Raw genomic sequence first — 6,000 nt, forward strand, 5'->3', positions numbered from 1 at the left:
TGGATTCATGTTCCTTTGTTCGCCTAACCTACACCGGGGCACTCTTGACTGCCTGTGCAGGGTTTCTTTGTCTCTGGGAGGAGGTAGGTAGAAGTCAGAAAGCAGAGGAAAGTCTTCAGGAAATGTTTGGTCTCTGAGGTCTTGGATCCCACAGAAGAAAATTCCTCCTGAGTCTGGGCCAGTGAAAATCCCTTAGGAGCTGGGGAAGTTGAGTTGCAATTTCTGGAAACTTGCATTTAAAATGTGTTGCCTTATTCCAAGACACCAGTATGTCTAGTAATTTATCAAGAAAACAATGGCTATTCCGAAATCCTTCCAAATTTTAAGGAATTCTAAGTAAGTAACTGATTCCAGGGACTCTAGGATATGCCAACTAAAATGGGTGTTTTTCTCCAGGGAATTCTGTCAGAATTCTTCGGAATAGGAAATTTTGTACGAAGTACTCCTGGGGCCAAGTCAAATAGGTCAATGAGTTGTTCTACCTTGTGGAATGATCCTCAGGTCTGCCAGAAAAAATGAAGCGTAAGTGAGCTCAGTGTCCTAAAATATCAAGTCGGAAAATATAGTGCCTTCACTTCCTGGTCACCTTCTAGGTGAATCCAAGTTGATAACACCAGAGGCTCTCGGGAGAACCCAGATTTACCTTTTCTGCCAAAGGCCTTGCTACCAGCTTAATGTGCAGAGAATCTGATTCAGAAGAAGTGTGGGTTTAAGATTTTCAGTTCTCATGCAGGCAATTGTATGCCCACAGATAAGAACGAGGGCATGTAGTATCTGAAAGTTCAAGAGTTAGTTGGAATGGATAGCCATCCAGATTCATTATACCTGGTAGCTTACCAGGTCCAAACCTCAGCTCTCTATCTCCACATGTGGTCTGTGGTGGCGTAAGGACTGGGGCGGGGGGACACCATTGTGAGACCCAGGCCTCACAATCATGAAGAACCTCATAGAAAATTTTGACATATGAATTCATCTGTTCCTTATAAACATTAGAACTTTCTGTTTTGTTTTGCTTCCTAGAGGGCAGACGGAAATGAGACTATTAAATGGAAAGGGACCAGAAACCAAAGAGCAGACTGGTTGGTTCATAAACCCATAACCTAAAATAAACCTTGTACTGAATGGGTGAGGAGAAATGTAGAATTGCAGTCTCTCTTTCCTTACACTGTGTTTCTCAGTGTGACTGATGATGTTTGAGTTCCATGTAAACTGCTGGCACACACCCCCGCCCCATCAAGGAGAAGGGCAAGATGTCTTACCTAGGAGACATTTCCCATTTGGGCCAGCTGCCAGTTGGTTGGGACTGGAAGTTAAGAGAGGAGCATTGCGAGGCGGTGGCTGGGTTTGTACTCCAGCCCAAGGCAGTGCTTCCTCCTGGGCGTCCCATCAGCATGGACAGTCAGTTCTATGTCCAGAAGATCCTCCTTGAGGACAGGCTGGCTGATGGTACTCTTGACCCAGGTGAAATGATTTCTATTGAAAAACAAAACAAAACAACAACAACAACAACAAAAAAAAAAAAAACACAAAAAAACCTACTACCCCACCTTGGAAAGACGAGATGAACGTGATCAGGAAAAAACTATAGCCAGTCAAAATTTTATTTAGGGAAACAATATACGTTTTGAAGAGGACTCACATATTTATATGTGATCTTGAACTTGGGCCATTTGCTCCTGAGGGCAGGGACCAGGCCTTCTGCTTGTTTTTGGATATTGCCCTATGCCATACAGTGGAGGGGAATGGGCTGCTATGGCCTGAACCTGGAGTTTAGAGCCTCGTAATGTTTGTGAAATCAGGTTGATGAGGCTACCTGTCAAAAACCGGAGATAATAGGATGTGGGGAGTTTCAATGCATAGGCAAGAGCGAGTGGAAATCTGACTTGTTTTCTTGGATACTGGCAAGGCTAAAACACTGCCTATCTTCCTGGAGACTAGTTTCCCGTTTCGAGTGGAGGATATGGACTTGCTATGGATGGAAGCATCACTCCGCTACTTCTTTCATCCTTAAACCTAGGAATTGCACAAAGTAGTCTGCTGTCAGAAGCCAATAGCCTGGGGGCGCCTGGGTTGCTGAGTCGGTTAAGCATTAAGTGTCTGCCTTCCGTTCAGGTCATGATCCCAGCGTCTCAGCACGGAGCCCGATATCTGGCTTCTTGCTCAGAGGGCAATCTGCTTCTCCCTCTGCCTCTTACCCTACTCGTGTGCTATCTCGCTCTCTCAAATAAATAAAAATCTGAAAAAAAAAAAAAAAAAAAAAAAAAAGCCAACAGCCTCATTCCTGTGACACTCAATTGACTACTTTCTCTCAATGCCACTAATAAACCAGTGTCTACATTGGTTGTCCGGTGTGAAATCAGATCTCAAGATCCTCAGGCGAGGACTCTGTGTGTCTGTCCTACCGAATCCTCCAGGATGCTAACAGAGCTCAAAAATGACTCAAGATAACAAAAGCATCAGAAGTCAGGACTTTCCCATGTTCTCTCTTGCTGAAGAAAATAACTGGGATGTGGTTATTACTGGGGTTCAACAGAAGGGGAAACACTACAGATAGTCCAGTGGAAAGAATAAGGCAAAGCACAGGGGAGAGCCGCAATAAGTCATAAGATGGGGAAAAATCAGAGGTAGTGAAACAAAGTGACCAATTCTGTTGGGAAAGCAGTCTTTGAAAAGAAGCAATGGAAATGTCTTGACTCATTTAAAAGCAAGAATCGGCAAAGCAATTCCCAAGTACAGAAATTGCCAGAACATTACTGGCTACGTGTATACTGTATGAGAAGAGAAAGAGGTTGAGAAGAGGATGGAATAACCAAAGTTTTAAAGAGTTGAAAATTTCTTTCAGTTAGAGCAAAATGTCTAAGACAGCTCAGCATCCCGGGGCAGGACTAATGAGAGAGCCCTGCCTAGCACTGCTTCACCGTTAGCTCCAGCCTTTGCATGCGGGCAGAAGACTACTGTCAGAACCACTGCTGAAGATCAATTACAGGCATACTCAGAGATACTGTGAGTGTGATTCCAGATCGCTGCGGTAAAGCAAGTAGCACAATAAAGGGAGTCGAGCAAAATTTTGCTTTCCCAGTGCATATAAAAATATTTTTATATATTTTTTAACCCACTGAGCCACCCGGGTGCCCCCAAAATTATATTTTTTAAAATATTCATTTAGGGGTACCTGAATGGCTCAGTGGGTTAAGCCTCTGCCTTCAGCTCAGGTCATGATCGCAGGGTCCTGGGATCAAGCCCCACATTGCGCTCTCTGCTCTCAGCAGAGAGCCTGCTTCCCCCTCTCTGCCTGCCTCTCTGCTTACATGTGATCTCTCTCTCTGTCAAATAAATAAATAAAATCTTTTTTAAAATAAATAAAAATATTTATTTAAATGACATATACTGTATTATTAGTTTCAGGGGCAGAATTCAGAGATTCACCAGTTGCATGTAATACCCAGTGCTTATTATTTCAAGTGCCCTCGTTAATGCCCATCACCGAGTTACCCCATCTCCCATGCATCTCCCCTCCAGCGACCCTCACTTTGTTCCCTATAGTTAAGAGTCTCTTATCATTTGCCTCCCTCTCTGTTTTTGTGGTATTTTATTTTCCTTTCCTTCCCCTATGTTCATCTGTTTCTTTAATTTCATATATGAGTGAAATCATACGGTGTATTTCTTTCTCTGACTTATTTCGCTTAGCATAATACCCTCTAGGACTATCCATGTGATTACAAATGGCAAGATTTCATTCTGTTGAAGGCTGAGTAATATTCCACTGCATATTTATACACATCATCTTTATCCATTAAAGATGGATTATCTTTATCCATCTGTCAACGGACATCTGGGCTCTTTGCACAGTTTGGCTATTGTGAACACTATTGCTATAAACATCAGGGTTCATGTGCCCCTTCCAATCACTATATTTGTATCCTTTGGATAAATTCTTAGTAGTACAATTGCTGGGTCGCAGCTCTATTTTTAACTTTTTGAGGAACCTCCATACTGTTTTTCAGAGTGGCGGCACCAGCTTGTTTTCCCACCAATAGTGTAAGGGGCTTCCCCTTTCTCTGCATCCTCGCCAATATCTGTTGTTTCCTGACTTGTTAATTTACACTATAGTCTATGAAGTGTGCAAAAGCATTATGTCTAAAAAATGTACATAACTTAATTTTAAAAGATTTTATTACTAAAAAACGCTAACCATCATCTGAGCTCTCAGCGAGTTATAATCACTGATCACAGGACTCCAAAAGCATAAATGACAAAAGAAAAAAATAGATAAATTGGAATTCATCAAAATTAAAAGCTTTTGTGCTTCAGTGGACATGATGAAGAAAAGACAACCCATAGAATGGGGAAGATCTTTTCCAAACCATAGACCAATAAGAGATTTGTACCTAGACTATATAAAGGACCCATACAATTTAATAAAAAAATGCAGCCCAATTTATAAATGGCCAAAGTTTTTGAATAGACATATGGCAAAGAAGGTATCCAAATGGTCAATATGAGAGTGAAAAGATGCTCAACATAATTTACCATTAGAGAAATGCAAATCAAAACCACAAGACATCACTTCACACCCACTAGAATGACTGTAATAAAAAAGTCTGGGAAGCAGTTCTACCAACACCTGCGGGCCAGCACCTGCCCTGGCACCAGCCCCGTCCTATGGCCCTGCCACGAAACAATGAGAGAGACAGTTCTTGGCAGGCTACTGCCCCCGGGCACTGCACAGAAAGCAGACTAAAACACACCCCATTCTTCCTGTGAAAAAGGCCTATTTACTTGTCCTGGAACGTCTGCCCATGGACCGGGCTTCAGGTTTACCACACATCTAGAGGCTTTGGAAATGCTCTCAGGGAATGCAGGTTGGGAGGACACTCTCAGTACCGCCCAGCAAGCAGCTTATACACGTGTCTGGAACCCCAGTTTTTGCAACTGTCACCAAGGGAGCGCCTCCAGATCACCTGGTCCGGAGGCCAGCAGCGTTAACAATTCTGGTCTCATAAGTCTGCATATATTTGCAAACCTTAAAAGCTGCCAACTCAAGGACCAGCTTCCAGTCAACCTGAAACGAGGTGCTGAGTGAGATCCTTCTCTGGAACACTTACAGGTCTTGGCGTTCTCTTAACAACTGGGACCTATCAAGAATAAATCAGGCTGCTCAGACAATCACAAGTTTCAAGAGACAACCAAAAGCTAGGGCAAGGTTCAACAACAAGTTTCATCTCCTAGACAAGACCATGCCTTCAAGATGGAGAGGTGACTATTTCATCAATACACAAAAACAAACACAGAGAGTCAAGCACAATGAGGAAACAGAGGAAATGTGTTCTAAATGAAAGAACAAGATAATAAAACTTCAGGAAAACACCTTAATGAAGCAGAAATAAGTAATTTACCTGATAAAGAGTTCAAAGTAATGGTCACAAAGATGCTCACCACACCTGGGACAAGAATGTGAGAACACAATGAGAACTTCAACAAAGAGAAAATACTGAACAGAAGTCACAGGGCAGAAAAATATAATAACTGAACTGAAAATACACGAGAGGCGCTCAATGGCAGACTGGATGAAGAAAGGATCTGCAATCTAGAAGACAGGGCAGTGTAACTCACCCAGAGCAGCAAAAAGAAGAGAATATGAAAAACTGAAGATCATTTAAGGGAACTATGGGATGACGTCGAGTAGAATAACATAATAGGAGTCCCAGAAGGAGAAGAGAGAGAGAAAGGAGCAGAAAACCCAAGTGAAGACATAACGGCTGAATTCACATTCTTCTCAAATGTCCATGAAAAAAGACGGGAAATAACAAGTTTTGCTGAGGATGTGGAGAAACTGGAACCCTTGTACATTGCCGATGGGAATAGAAAGTGGGGCAGCCACTGTGGAAAACATCGGGGCAGCTTCTTAGAAAGTTAAACATACAGTTATTACATAACCTGGCCGTTCTACTTAGGTATATACCCAAGAGAAATGAAAACAGATGCCCACACAGAATCTTA

This window comes from Meles meles, chromosome 1, assembly GCF_922984935.1.
Source record: "Meles meles chromosome 1, mMelMel3.1 paternal haplotype, whole genome shotgun sequence".
Taxonomy (NCBI): Eukaryota; Metazoa; Chordata; class Mammalia; order Carnivora; family Mustelidae; genus Meles; species Meles meles.